Below are 16,758 nucleotides of genomic sequence, written 5' to 3'. Positions count from 1 at the left end.
GCTCAGGTCCTCGTGCATATTAGCAAAAAATAAATTTGGATCAACATTTGAATAAAATAAGGCCGTATCATCAGCAAATAATCGCGGGACGCCGGTAAGATCAAGTTTACTAATATCATTAATATAAATGAGAAAAAGTAAAGGGCCTATATTGGCCTTGAGGAACACCAACACAAATTTCTCGATTCGAACTTATTTCTCCGTTATATGAAACTAGTTGACTTCTGTTTTCCAAATAGCTACATATAACTTCATTCGCTACACCTCTTATTCCGTAATGATCTAATTTGCGCAGAAGAATGCTGTGGTTAAGAGTGTCGAAGGCCTTCTTAAGGTCTAAACACAATGCGCCTACATATCTCTTTGATTCTGTTTCCTCTAGTATTTTGTCCACAAGTTCAGTTATAGCAATAGTAGTACTACTCCTCGCGCGAAACCCGTACTGCGTAATTGCTTGTGCACAGTCAAATTTCACCCAAATTATGCCAAACTTTGGGAGGATCATAATTGACATCGTTTAAGCATAGGGGAGCCAAAACTTCTAATTTTTTAACTAATCCTCAAGCTGTTGATATCTCAAAAAAAAAAAAGCTTTGATTCTTCCCATTGGGTTGGAAGAAGGCTCTCATAGATCTCATCCTTCGTGTAACCGGGCCTGTCGTTTTTTGACGATATCGATATCAGTTTTCTGTGAAAGTAAAATTTGTACGTTTCATGCACAATTTTGTGTCACCTTATTATACCGTGTTTGTTTGGAATAATTCAAGCACGTTGCAGCAACAGTGAATTCACAATTCCCTCCATCCATGCTTTGACCGAGTTCGGATCGACTCGTATAAATCATGCGCACTCGGGACCCTCGCCAAACGGTCACCGGCTTGCCGGCACGTGGCTTTTTCGTGGGCAATCAGCTGTTGAATGCAACCTTTGCCACCGGGTCTGAATCCGAAGGACGTGCTGTTTACCAACAAGAAAAGCGTCGGTTTCGGGTCGACTTCCGGTGGTAGTTATGTGTAGAATGGGCTCAATAGTGCGGAATGAGGTTACGAGAGTAATGATGAGATGTCGTACGTTCCATAACTAACATGGCGAGCAGGTCTGCGAAATCGGTGCAGATATAAAACATAATTGCATCAATTCGAAAAGAAACCGCATTTCGGTCATACTAATGAGACATTCTTATAGAGATTGAGATCCTGGGTAGAAAGCTTTTGAGTCACTGGCTCAATTCAATACATTAACAATATGCATTTGAGGCGAATAACGCGGCACCAACGGTGGCCATTGACAAGGATAAACGATGATCCAGCATCGTTCCCTCCTTGCAAGAGGTTTGCACTGCCAGAAGCGTGATGTAACGGGGTAAAGTGACTCGTTTTAATTCCATTGATAAATGCACGGCCACAGCTGTCGCGCCTTAGAGGACACTTTGTAGAAGCAACAGCAGCCTTTGGTACTGGAGAGTCTATTTATATGAAATATTGCATTCTCGGCAGCTCTGTTTATGCTTTTCTAGCGCCGTATGGCGAGCGTGTGCCATTTGCAAGTCCATTAGAGAAATTAATTTACCTTTATGTACTAACAATTCGAAAAGCAAACAAGAAGTCCAGCCCTAAGGAACGTGCAGTGCACCTAGTGTGGAAGTAGGATTGAAACAATTAAATGTAGCACCTGTTTGCTATTTCAAAATTGGTTTCAAAAATAATGGATGCTTAGAGATTCACGGTGTCTCTGGTAGAAAACATCAATATAAAAAAATCAGTATCGATGAAACATCCACCAAATGAAAGCTTAGGCTTTCTCGTTTCATTTGAGATCGGTTTGAAAATGTTCTATCGGGGGGTCCTGAACATTTTTTTTATTTTAGTAAGAGATACGTACCATAGGTGATCTTCTTCCACCAATAGTATGATACAATGAATCGCTTGTACCATATGATGACAACTCAATAGAACCGTAGAAGGCCATGACAAATATTTCTGGACACACATTTGAAAAGGGCTGGAGAGGTCTTGAGCCTTTTTTCAGAAACGTTGCTGTTGAGCCCTTTTTAGCTCGCCCGCAAACTAACACCACTATCAGAAAGATTAGTGTTAGCTCTTCCTGATAGTTGAATTGGGCTCAACAGCGTCTTACAAAGACATTGTTTACCTATGTCGATGTGCCCTTTTTAAATGTTTGTTCAGATTTCCATTAAAAAGCTTGTTTTTGTTTTGGCAGTGTTGCTGTTCAGTTGATTATAAATTCAGTAAATAGTAAAATTGTATATCTTTAATCAAAATTTATTCATTTATACAAAACTAAAATGGTTGTAAATAGTATTTGAAATTTTGAATAAAAAAATGTTTAGAGATTTGAAAGATTTTCAATAAATAACCATAATTTAGATTCAGTTGTATGCTACCGTCTTAAAATTCAAATATATTTTCATACTTTTTACGATTAGTAATAACCAAAGCGTTTTAAAACATTTACTCATGGATCATTACATTACCAATGGTTTCACAGATTGCAAAAAACAACTAAATTAACATCAACGGTAGGGAAATCGGCGCTGCGTTATAACGCTTCATTGCTTAAGTTGTCGCGTTCTAAGGTGGTATAGCGAAAAATTGGTGCTTGTGTCGCGTGATAAGTTTATAAATTCATTGTTTTGGGTCAACATTTTGGTTTTCTGATTAGAGGTATGCCTGTTAATAATTACAATAAATATATTCCAATCTCACACCTAATAATATATATATATATATATATATATATATATATATATATATATATATATATATATATATATATATATATATATATATATATATATATATATATATATATATATATATATATATATATATATATATATATATATATATATATTTACTCTGTCAGGAGACCTGAAACATGAAACCGAAAAGCCATGAAGACAATCGTTCGAAGATTTGCGTATTGTGTTTAAAGAATTTGTGTCTGCAACCGTTATCAGCAATAGTGGTTGATATTATTGAACAGCACATTCTTCACGACATCAGGATTACAGTCTGGTATTGTCCTACAAAAATATGTCAAGCTTGCACGTTTATTCGTTCAGTAACCAGTTCAAACTTTTGAATATACCACTGTATAAATATAAATACAATTTAAAACCTACCACTCGAAACATGAAATGATGTGAGAACAACAATCTCACCAAAACTAAAGGAAAAACGTGGTAGACACAGTAATGCAAAAAGTAAGTGCCAATTGAATTGGTTGGTTGTCGAATCTACACGGTTTACCACCCAACTGAGAATCTTATTCAACATCTGTGCAACCTAAAAAAAACCATTTGTTCGCTGATGGCTTGTTTTTGATTAAAAAAAATTGATTTGAGCACCAGATAAGCGTTGCAGTTGAGCGGCTGTCTGAGGAGTTTGGATGTTGCAATCGCCCCAAACATCGCTTTCAAAATCAGCAGACCTAACCAATCAGTTCAGGGGTTTTTAGTGGTAACACATTTGCACTTTAATGCACAATGCGAAAATGGCAACATTGGCAAAGAAAGCTCTCAGTTAATAACTATGGAAGTGCTCATAAGAACACTAAGTTGAGAAACAGTCTCTGTCCTAGTGAGGACGTTAATGCCAAGAAGAAGAACGTTCAGGGGTTAGTTTATTATTTGACGTCCAAAAAGGGGGGTTGGCCTGGGCAGTTCGATCTGCAAGCAATGAAGAAGGGTCCTTTAATCATTTACCCTGTCGATTATCGAGCATAATTCCGACGTCATCGGGACTCAAGGCCGATGTAAGGATACTGGCGTAAAAATACTGTTGCTGTTTGCTGTTGCTTCTGGCGTTCCAGAAAAATATGGCAATATTGAGAAAATGTGGAAGACACTGTTATTTTTGAATAATTTCAGGTGCTCCATTGCTGGAGATTTGAAAATCGTCAATCTGTTTTTCGTAATAATGGGAGGTAGTTCAACATTTCCTTGCCCATACTGTACCACACAAAAAAGATTTATCCAATTTAGCTGGTCATCCACGAATACTTTGTCACATACGCGTCCGCGAAATGGAAAAGTCTCGGCTCGGACCATAAACTGGCGGAGCAGTTCTTCAATTGTATTTACTATCCACTGCTCCAAATTGATCCAAATAATGTCGAGGAATGGGTAAGCATCAGCAGTTTGATTGTGTGATTAATAAAAATGACCTTAAAATAATTATTTTATCACAGGTGAGGATCATCAGTTGCCAACGCCACAACAAAAGTGGATTCACCAGATGAAACTGTCAGAAGCTTTTGAAAAATCGGCATGTTTTGGAAGTGAAATGGGATCTAAGTTTGCTAGCAATTGTAATTTATCGTACTGTTCTGTAAATTATCTCTTTTAAATGAAAAAAATGTATTTCAGGCGCTTGATCATTCTGATCAGGTATATTAAAGTTGTTTTCAAACGAGTCTGGATGATGATTTTGCAGAAAAGTTGGGAACTTTTCAAAAACGTGGATTGCTTACCCAATAGCTCGAAGTTCCATATTTCCGCTATCATATCCCGGAGTTATGTGAAATCACAGGAAGTGGTTTGAGCAAATACGGGAAACAAGCCAGTGAAACCGTGTATTTCAATTTTCAAGTTGCTTGGAATCATGTTAAGGTTCCGAAGAACTCCGAAGCATATGATCGACAGCTTCTTTGAGCTGTAGTAATGTACAATAGTGAGCATTTGTAAGCCGTATTATCCGTATTGACTTTATCGATATGTCGTAAAAATAATTGGTTTAAATAGAATGGTGTAATGCTAAGCATAAATCCTTTTCATTAATTGGTTAACTATTCGTAGTACAATTTCTCATGGCTACCTAGATGAGCATGAAAGAAAATGACTGTGTGAACCATAATTAAGAAGTCAGTACTGAAAAAACGGCATTGTACTGTTTTGAAAAAAATGTTCAGGACCCCCCGATAGAACATTTCCAAACAGGTCTCAAATGAAAGGGGAAAGCCTAAGCTTTCATTTGGTGGATGTTTTAGCGATACTGATTTTTTTATATTAATGTTGTTCTACCAGGGACACCGTGGATTACTCACTCAGTGATACACAGTTAGTAAAAATTATTGAAATTTTCGCCATATTTACTCTACACATTAAAGCAAGTAAAATTACGAAAATTTAAGTTAAAAATGACGTAATTTTCCGTCACATTGAACTGAATATAGTTCGGATCATAAAAATGTCAGTCACATTGAACGTAATTTTGCAAAAATGGCGTATTTTTAATTTCAGATACCAGCAAATTTTCATCATTTCTTTTTTTGCATTTAGTATTTGGTTAACCACGAAATTTTCGTCAATTTTTATTCTTTTTTAGTATCATTTTAAACATTACATTCATTTCTGCTATCTAGGTGTTCTGTGTTAGAAAACACTATCATCCTAACAACTACCGAAAAGCTAAACATTACATATACTTTGCAATTGGATTAAATGGACAAATTGATGTGAAGTTTTGCGAAAAAGTTACACGTCTTCTCAGTAAGAACTTCTGCGTCCATGAGTCCTCTCATGGACATAAAGTTTCGTCTTATCTGTCAAACGATATACGGATACGAAAATAGCAACTTTGGCAATGAAAGTTCTCGGTTAACAACTGTGGAAGTGCTCATTGGACATAAAGTTCAGAAGCAGGCTCTGTCCCAGAGGGGACATAATGCTATTAAGAAGAAGAAGATTAAACCATATCAATATGGGTATTAAATCTCAAGATTTTGAAAGGTGATGCTTCCGGAAGCATTACTATATGGTTGCCATGACCACTCTATAATTGGTTCCAGGTGCCCTGAAGGTAAGATCAATCAGAAACAAGTTCAGAATCAATGAAAAGGACATTAGCAATGAGGAAGTCATGTTCGTGTTACAATATTATCCTCAACACTAAGCAAACTGAGCACTGCCGGTCTGTTGCCAAATAATTTCATTTAATTTCAACCATTCTCTCATATATAGGATCCCTAGATTGATTCTTTGACACTCCGGAATCCTAGTAGGCGTAGAGAAAAAGATTCATTTAATAATTGTTAGGCATTTACAGTTTGACATGAAATATGTTTAAAAATATATAGAACCACGGTAATAAAAAAAAACATAAACACGCAATTGAAAGATAACACAGCTAAAAAAATGTTGTAAAATTAAGTTTATTTTCATGCACATATTTGGAGCATCAAAATAAACCGAAATTTCAACGACCAATGCATTATTTTTCAATCGAATTCACTTTAAATTTACATGATCATGTAATATTCAAGTATTTCTCTTTTGTTTTTGGGTTTTGCAGCATAAATTTTTATTTCACCGATGGTTTCTGAGCAACAATTAACGCATCAGTAATCTCCTGATTCTTTCTGGAGTATCGCAATATGATAAGAGAATGCTAAAACCGTCATATAAATGGATTTTTTTTTATTATTTATTTAGAAGGCTCAAGCGCCCAAAGACGTTACGGAGCCGGGTTGCCTGATTTATAAACAGAAATATTTTATTAATTTAATAATACACTACTGCTTGCGCAAATTTTTCTTCGGTGGTGATTGTAATTGTTCATTCGCCACGTTTGGTTGATGTTGTAGAGATAATTCCTGTTTGTACTTCGCTTGACGACTCCTCTTTTCCGCTTCGCACTTTTCCCAATGTTCCATTTGCTCTCTTTCTCTCGCTCGTAAACTTGATAGGGTAACAGTCGTATTTTGGACCCCCTAAGGAAGTGATTTTGGTTGTTTGTCACAATTAATTAATTGCACAGCGTAACCAAGTCAAAAAAAACATGCTACAATGTAGAGAAAAACTTCCTTTACGAGATAAAAATGCCCACACGGTCATGTAGGATCCAAAATACGCCAAAAATAATAGAATTGTGAAGCACTGTTTTTCATTATTTTGGACACACCAATACATTTTGGACCCTCAAAGTATATATTTTGGATCTTCGGCATTTATTATCGATTGGGCACAAAGTCCACGATACTGCCGCTTCCGTTTTTCTGCTTCGTGTTTTGCCCAATTTTCGGTTAGATTTCGTTCATATTCACTTTGATACAAAACAGGTTCCGACTTTGGATTTTCACTGGATTCACTTTCCGGTAGGACATCCTCTGGTTGAAGTACTTTTATAATATCTTCTTCCCAAACTTCAATTGTCTCTTGTTCCATCGATACGGCCTGTGCCACTACGCCAGCGTAGGTACAGGGCTGGTTTACCGCTTCCTTATTTCTCCATTGTTGGATCTGTTTTTCGCGATTTGGACAATTGTTCCTTAAATGTCCCTCCTCTTGGCACAGAAAACATTTGTTTTTGAGTTGGTCGTAAAAAATCTTCGCTTTCCAACGAAGAATCTCGACCGTTGGAGGAATTGTCTAGCGAAATTTAACGGTGTTCTCAAAAACTACACTCATTTCGATAAATGATTGCAGCCACAGATGAATCCAAGCGTACGATCGAAAACAAAGCGCGCTTATTAACAAAAGACAAAAACTGATGAAATTCCAATGGGAAATCACATGACATGTCTGCCTCTGATTTTAATTTTCTAACTGAACAATTGAATCTAATGGTTGATGCAATGTTCAAAGCCACCACTATGACTGAAGCAGTCCAAGTAGGTGTAAAATTTACAAATCAAATTGTTATTGGATTATGTTTTTCTAATGGATCCAAATAATAATTTAAATATTTTAAATTGGAATGCTCGTTCTCTGAATGGTAAAGAGGACGAGCTGTTTAATTTTCTTACGGTTAATAACGTGCATATAGCAGTTATTACCGAAACGTATTTAAAACCTGGATCTAAACTCAAAAGAGATCCTAACTTTTTTGTTTATCGTAATGATCGACTTGATGGGGCATGTGGGGGAGTTGCAATCATCATTCATAGGCGTATAAAACATCAACTGTTTTCATCATTTGAAACTAAAGTTTTTGAAACTTTAGGTGTTTCTGTTGAAACACAGCTTGGTAAATATACTTTCATAGCTGCCTATTTGCCTTTTCAATGCTCTGGGCAGCAAGTTAATTTGCTCCAAACTGACTTGCGTAAATTGACTCGCAATAAGTCAAATTTTTTTGTCATTGGTGACTTTAATGCCAAACATCGGTCATGGAATAATTCTCAAAGTAATTCCAACGGCAGAATTTTATTTGATGAGTGCTCTTCAGGATATTTCTCAATTCAATACCCTGATAGCCCCACATGTTTTTCCTCTTCTAGAAATCCATCTACGATTGATTTGGTCTTAACCGACTCTAGTCATCTTTGTAGCCAATTAGTTACTCATGCTGATTTTGATTCTGATCATGTCCCTGTTACATTTCAAATATCCCAAGAAGCGATTCTCAATCCTATCAGCTCCACTTTCAATTATTTACGAGCCGACTGGAATATATATGAAACGTATGTTGACTCCAATCTTGATGTTAACATTTCTTTAGAAACTAAACTTGATATTGACAATGCTCTTGAAACTTTAACAAATTCCATTGTTGAAGCCCGGAGCATTGCAATTCCAAAATGTGAAGTAAAATTTGAATCCGTGATTATAGACGATGATCTTAAACTCTTGATCCGTCTTAAAAACGTGAGGAGAAGGCAATTTCAGCGCACTCGCGATCCTGCTATGAAAATTATATGGCAGGATTTGCAGAAAGAAATCAAGAAACGTTTTGCTCAATTAAGAAACAAAAATTTTGAAAATAAAATTTCTCAATTGGACCCTGGCTCTAAGCCCTTTTGGAAATTATCGAAAATCTTGAAAAAACCTCAGAAGCCAATACCGGCATTGAAAGAGGAAAACAAATTATTACTAACAAATTGCGAAAAAGCTCAAAAACTTGCTATGCAGTTTGAAAGTGCGCACAATTTTAATTTAGGACTTACTAGTCCAATAGAAAATCAAGTTACTCAGGAGTTCGAAAATATTCTCAATCAAGAGAACGTTTTCGAAAATGCCTGGGAGACTGATTTGGAAGAAGTGAGAACTATTATTAAAAAATTCAAAAACATGAAAGCTCCTGGCGATGATGGAATTTTCTACATCCTCATCAAGAAACTTCCAGAAAGTAGCTTATCTTTTTTAGTTGATATATTTAACAAATGTTTTCAATTAGCATATTTTCCTGACAAATGGAAAAATGCTAAGGTTGTTCCAATTTTAAAACCAGACAAAAATCCTGCAGAAGCTTCTAGCTATCGTCCAATCAGTTTGCTTTCCTCCATCAGTAAACTTTTTGAAAAGGTTATTTTGAACAGAATGATGGCCCACATCAATGAAAATTCAATTTTTGCCAATGAACAGTTCGGATTCCGCCATGGACATTCGACCACTCATCAACTTTTACGTGTAACAAATTTGATCCGTTCCAACAAATCTGAAGGCTATTCTACTGGTCTTGCTCTTCTAGACATAGAAAAAGCATTCGACAGTGTTTGGCATGAAGGTTTGATTGTAAAATTAAAAAACTTTAATTTTCCAACATACATTGTTAGAATAATTCAAAGTTATCTGTCAAATCGTACACTTCAGGTTAATTATCAGAACTCCAGATCTGAAAGACTTCCTGTAAGAGCTGGTGTTCCTCAAGGCAGCATTTTGGGACCAATATTATACAATATTTTCACATCTGACTTACCTGAGCTACCTCAGGGATGTCAAAAATCTTTGTTTGCGGATGACACAGGCCTCTCCGCCAAAGGACGAAGCCTGCGTGTCATCTGTAGTCGATTGCAAAAAAGTTTGGATATTTTTTCTTCATACTTGCAAAAATGGAAGATTTCTCCTAATGCATCCAAAACTCAACTAATAATATTCCCACATAAACCAAAAGCTCTTTATTTGAAACCTTCAAGTAGACATGTTGTCACGATGAGAGGGGTTCCAATAAATTGGTCAAATGAAGTTAAGTATCTAGGGCTCATGCTAGATAAGAATTTAACTTTCAAAAATCACATTGAGGGCATTCAAGCCAAATGTAATAAATATGTAAAATGTCTCTATCCCCTTATTAATGGAAAATCAAAACTTTGTCTTAAGAACAAGCTGTTGATATTCAAACAAATTTTCAGGCCAGCCATGTTGTATGCTGTACCAATATGGACTAGCTGTTGTAATACCAGGAAGAAAGCTCTGCAGAGAATTCAAAATAAAATTTTGAAAATGATTCTGAGGCTTCCTCCCTGGTATAGTACCAATGAGTTACATAGAATATCCAATGTTGAAACATTGGAACAAATGTCAAATACAATCATTAATAATTTCAGGCAAAAATCGTTACAATCTTCTATTGCCACGATTAATGCGTTATATGTTTAGGTTAAGTTAGGTTAAGTATATTAAAAACATTTTTTTTCTCTTATAAGCAGGTGAAATCAACTCACCTGTAAAAAAACTGAACTGCTACGGCAAATGAAATGTAATATGTTGTTAACAAAATGTTAATAAAATCTTAAATTTGTTTTACCAAATTAGGATGAATAGTGTTGTCAAATAACACAGAACACCTAGATATAAGAAATGAATGTAATGTTTGGAATGATACTAATAAAGAAATTAAAAAAAAAAAAAAGAGCCAGATCCTTTCTTGAAATACCGAGAAAGTAGTGTACGTAGAGAGCGTGGTACACTGTATTCGGGCTTGCGTGCTTCCGTTGAACGTTGCTGATGATAACGTTGCTCATTCTGAAATATTTTCGTTTTCGAACTCACTTTAAATATTTATTTAGTTTGAATGCAATCCAAAAGCTGTCCGAAAGAAAACACTACTATATGAGACAAAAACTGATGTGTGTTATTTTATCACCATTATGGGGACCGACTGCTGCTGGGTCTGATTGCGACGAGAGCAAAGGAAGAACTGATTTAAATGGAAATCTAGCGGACTTTGGGGCAAGTGTGCCATAGGGTCAAGTGTTGCACCCCTGCGTTTTATAAAAACTACAATGTATATTTTCTCTTTGAGCTTAACAATATGTTCCCTTATAGTTCACAATACAATTATCAAAATATGATGAAAATTGCTCTATTTTTCACGTACTTACATCGATTTGTGCAAAGACAACCAAATTTGAGTGGATTTTTATAAGATTTCGTTGTTTCTAAATAGCATAATGAAAGGTAAATTATTAACAGATTTTTCTAACGTACTGTACATCGTGAAACTTTTCAAATGTGTAAGTAATTGTGGCATTTGAACGAAAAAAGTATTTTGTTTTACATACGAAATCCAGTTTGGTTGAAATGTGTCTTATTGGGGCAAGTGTGCCACCTATTTGGTAAACAAAAATTGTTGGAGTGAAATTTATAAAAATGTGAACATTATCAACAAAATCATAATAATAAACCAAAATGAGACACCAGTAGTAGTTTCTGAAGTATAGTAGGGTAATAACTTACATGTTTCCCCCCCAAAGTGACTTTTTCTCAAAATATTCAATAATAACATGATTTTTGGCTTATTAAGTACCGTTTTACATATCTGCATCAACATTTTACCGATATTTAGTGATGATCTAGTTTATTATTATACGTATTCGCCGTAATATAAGGTTAATACATATATTGTATTGAATGGAGACAAAAATAACCATTTTAGTTATACGAATTGAGTAATAGGTAATTACGCATGTTTTGAACCTTGTTATAAAGTATCCCCTTATTACGGTAAACTTAAAATTATTTTTTAAATTATCGTTTAGCGTCTGCTTGGTAAATAATATTAAAAGGAAGTAAATAAAATTCCATTACAAGTAGAATTACATGCGATGTTCATCAGGTGGCCGTCTTGCCCCATAGTGTCGAAAAATAGGTTATTTTGGATGATATTTGAGAAGCTCCAAAACTAATACTTTTTGAAGTTATTTCCTTTTTAAATGGCACAGTGGTTACAAAAAGATGTGAAACTAACATCATGAGGCTAAATTGGTGGATTTTATAAGCTTCGGGCAAAGTTAGAGAACAATTTGCTTAAGGTGGCACACTTGCCCCAAATTCCTCTACGGTCACATTTTTTACAGTACACAGTGGGTCATATGTACGCAAAATATTGGGAAAAAAATAAAAATACTTGATTATTTTCGCAAATGTTTGTAGGCAGTGATACATTTTAAACTGAACGCGAGCCAAAAGTGAACTGGACGCGTTTTAATTTTGCACATGAACGTAGTAAACATTGAACTCTCGAGCAAAATTCTGACGCTGCTCAGTTTGAAATGCACAGTGAAGCACAAAACTTTGAAACACTACTTTAAACTACATTGAATTAATATCACACACAGTGTACGGGACTTTAAATGTTCCTTAACATCTTTTGTAAATCTCCTGCTTTTAAATATGTTTGAAATCTGCAATGAACGCAATTTTCCTTTCGCGTTCATTTTTCAGCTTGAACTGATCAATGTTCATGCCAACTAAATATCTACATTGAATCCACACTTAAATCCCAGCTTTAATATTATAATCTGAGGATCCATGTTGCAATCCCGCGGTTCACACTGAAATCGCCTGATCCACACTGGAGTATTATGATACTAGGTCCGTACTGAAATCTCATGTTTCACATTAGAATTACACAACCATCACTGGATCTAAACTGGAAATCCAATTTCCACAATGGAATACCAAGATCTACAATGACACACTATAATCTGAACAACAATCCCAGGATACACACAAACCAATCCAATCCACGTTAGAAACCTGAGATCCACAATGCTGTAACACAATCTACACTGAAACACTAGGAACCAGACTGAACCACCAGGATCCACATTGCAATCGCGACTGAAACAACCGGATGTCGCCAATGCGTACGCGCAGTATCTTGAGGCAGCGTTGCCGGATGAGGGCGAGCTTGACAGAGCCCCTCTTGAGGATTGCTGGAGGACATTCAAGCAGCCATTAACGACGCTGCCGAAAGCATTATCAGATATGTGGAACAGAGCTCAAGAAACGATTGGTTATACGAAGAGGGCCAGGAAGTTTTAGAGGAGAAGAATGCAGCGCGGGCTGCAATGCTGCAGTATGGTACACGACATAACGTGGAACGAACAAACCCGCCTATACCGGGACAAAAAGCGCCGCCTGGAAGAGGTGGAGTTGCTGTACCGTTCTCAAGAAACGCGGAAGTTCTATCAGAAGCAAAACAAATCCCGCAAAGGCTTCGTGCCGTGAGCTGAAATGTGCCGGGATAAGGATGGGAGCATCTTGACGGACGGATGCGAGGTGATCGAAAGGTGGAAGCAGCACTACGATGAACACCTGAACGGCACAGTTATAACTCGTTTATTCATACTAATTACATCAAACCCGCACAACACCGTGGATAAACTCGTCAGATTGATGAGTTTCCTCGCATAAAACACTGTTTTTCTGAGTTCATTTGTACATTTTGTATCGTCCCGTACACTTGTACAAAGTAAATCGAATCAATCCGTAGCAGCTGTCAATTCAACATTTGTTATCATAAGTTAAGTCGCATAAGATCACAGGTAATTTCGGTAGATTATTTTTACACTCGCATTGTATGTTATTATTCATCACATAATATATGCACGCATATCACCTCCACTTTTGTACGTAGAAGGCCCTTTCGCGACATCTTATAAATGAAATTTTGCGCATACAAAGCCTCCAGGTGATTTCGTTATACGTACATTTTGGTTGTCTGGGTCGGCTGATAGTCAGAATCTGGTAAACGGAACAGCTACCGGAGGGGGTGAAAGCTGGGCGTTATATGCCCTATCTACAAAAAGGGCGACAAACTGGAGTATGAAAATTATTGTGCAATCACTATCCTAAACGTCGCCTACAGAGTGCTATCCCAGATTCTCTTCCGTTGTCTATCACCTATAGCAAACGAGTTTGTGGGAAGTTATCAAACAGGTTTCATCCACGGCCGCTCGATGAATTTTTCATCGATTTCAAGACGGCATACCACGGTATTGACCGTGTAGAGCTATGGAAGATCATGGACGAGAACAGCTTTCCCGGGAAGCTCACAAGACTGATTAGAGCAACAATGGACGTTGTGCAAAACTGCGTGAAGATCTCGGGCGAACACTCCAGTTTGTTCGAGTCTCGGCGGGGACTACGACAGGGCGACGGACTTTCGTGCCTGTTGTTCAATATTGCGCTTGAAGGTGTCATGCGGACTTAACAGTCAAGACACGATTTTCACGAGATCCGGCCAAACGGCTCACAAGAACCATAGTCCTCTACGGGCATGAGAAGTGGACTATGCTCGAGGAGAACTTGCAAGCGCTTTGGGGTTTTCGAACGCCTAGTGCTAAGGATGATCTTCGGTGGCTTGCAGGAGAACGGCGTGTGGCGGCGGAGGATGAACCACGAGCTCGCTCAATTCTACGGAAATCCTAGTATCGTGAAGGTAGCTAAAGCTGGAAGGATACGCTGGGCAGGGCATGTTGCAAGAATGCTGGACAATAACCCTGCAAAGATGGTATTCGCTACGAATCCGGTCGGAACAAGAAGACGTGGGGTGCAGCGAGATAGGTGGATTGACCAGGTGCACCAGGACCTGGAGAGCGTGGGTCGCAGTCGAGGATGGAGAGAAGCGGCCATGAACCGAGTGAGTTGGCGAAATATTGTTGGCGAGGTTTTATCACGATAATTGATGTTAAGCCAAAAAAATAAAAAATAAATGGTTGGAAAGGGTTTGATGGTATGATACCAAGGGGTTTAGTTGGATGGGTATAAAATGCAAATTTAAATTATTGCTATTTACAAAGTCATTTTTTTTAATTAATTTATTATTATAAAAATGGTAACATGTATTTTAGATACGAAATATAGGAATACTATTTACATATTTACATACATACATTTAAACAAATATTAGGCTTACTCTTGTTTTCGGTGGCGACTGCTGCTGCAGTGTTCTGAGGTTTCTCCTTCGAATCGTTATGCAGCAGCTCATGGTGCCGGTAGATACACCCATTTTTACCGCAGGGCTTGGCGTTGCAGGTTCTCTTGTGTGCCCGCAGATAAGTACGGCACAGGCCGAACTCTCTTACAGCAGCCCAACGAGATTCTCTGGAGAGGTCCATGAAGCGCTTACATTTGTCGGCGGACTTGCAGCTGCCTTTACAGATTGGGCAGGTATGCTGCGCCGGCGCTGGATTTAAGGTCGAGGGTTCCTTCAATGAAGCGCGCTCTTCGGAAGAAGGAGTCTCTCCATGGGCGTTGAGATACGCATTTCCTTTCTTGGATCCGCGAGCTTCATTTCCTGATTTTTCAGGTTGCACCAACGACGGAAACGTGACGACACTTGCAGCTTCTGCCAAGCCATAAATCCAGCCACTGAAGTTTGCCAGGTTGACGGCGGGCATCGTTAGACGATATTGCGCCCAATTTAGTTTGAGCGAGGTGGCAACTTGTTGACCAGCTGATGGAGCAACGTGACGTTGTACATATACTCCTGTAATCCGCACGCGTCTACGGTGGCACAGAAATTTTACACGTGTACGGCAAAATCAATAAGCGAGTCCAGTTTGTCTTCCCTAATGGCTGGTAAAGAGCTAACCTTTCCGATCAGCGACTGTACGATGACTTCGGGTTGCCCAAACAGCATTCTCAGGGTCGACAAAATGCCTGAAATGTTTCCGGGGAACATCAGACGGCTCTTTACTGCATCATAGGCCTTGCCTTTTAGGCTCTTCTGCAAGCGAACTAGATTCTCCTCCTCAGTAAACCCGCACATCGTAGTCGTACGATTGAACATTGACAGAAAAATAGGCCATTCTTCAGGATCTCCGGAAAAGGTTGGCAAATCCCTCGGGACTGCTTGTCTGGCCGCCATTTGCGACCGAGAAAGCTGGAATTCATCCTGAGACTCCTCTTGATACGATCTTTGGGAAGCGTGGACATCGTTTTGAAGATTCCGTTGGTGAACACCGGTAGAACAGGCTGGTGGAGCTAGGACCTGTCCATCAAGGGTAGTAGAATTGAGTGGAAACCTAGTTGACGATGCGAATGGAATGCCGACGGTATTCGTAGGCACCTTTCCCTGAGAGAAGTGATTGGACAGTCGGAACTGCGATGACTGTCCTGCCGTTGTTGCTCTTGAGTGATATGGATGGTTGAATTGTTGACCAGAATGACTGCCGAAACCAGTTTGGGCACTTGGTTCGAAGCGAATTCGTTGTTCGAAGCATTGTACACGACGTCGATGATACGAGCCTTGCGGGCGGTTCCTTCCGAAGCCCAGGCAAAGTTTCCGGCATCCAGACGGGGGGCACGGAACTTACGGTTTCCACCGCGAGTGCGCACAAAAGGACACGGGTAGCTCCAATCTTAGTGTTGGCAGCCGGGCGTCCCAACTCGTACTTCCTCTTCTTGCGGATGGCGGCCTTCTTGCCACCAGTGGCCCGCCTCTTGTGATAGCTATCACGGCTTATACCCATCTTGATGTGTTGATCGAGAAAAAAAGGATATAAGGCCACGTATTCTGATCGGAACCAAGCACGCTCACCTGAGCCTCGTCCTAAAAAGCCGAGAAGGAGAGTTTGGGCAGCCGATTGCAGTCAAATCAAGGCTGGGATGGACTATCTGTGGAGGACAAAGCACTGGCCATGGAGCAAGTCTGCATCATTACAGCTTCCACATTTGTCCATGTAACACCGAAGCAGACGAGAATCTTCACCAAGCGATGAAGGACTACTTCTCCCTCGATAGTCTCGGGGTTACCAAACCGGACAACTCGCTGCTATCCATTGAAG

General features: G+C 38.5%; 1 pseudogene; it reads right to left on the bottom strand.

Moving 5' to 3' along the window:
* Window positions 1–16,168: 16,168 nt before the first annotated feature.
* On the bottom strand, window positions 16,169–16,471 carry LOC110674270 (annotated as a pseudogene).
* Window positions 16,472–16,758: the final 287 nt, after the last annotated feature.

This window comes from Aedes aegypti, chromosome 1, assembly GCF_002204515.2.
Source record: "Aedes aegypti strain LVP_AGWG chromosome 1, AaegL5.0 Primary Assembly, whole genome shotgun sequence".
NCBI classification, from domain to species: Eukaryota; Metazoa; Arthropoda; class Insecta; order Diptera; family Culicidae; genus Aedes; species Aedes aegypti.
The sequence above is the reverse complement of the archived record's forward strand: the minus strand, read 5'-3'. Positions and strand labels throughout refer to the sequence as shown.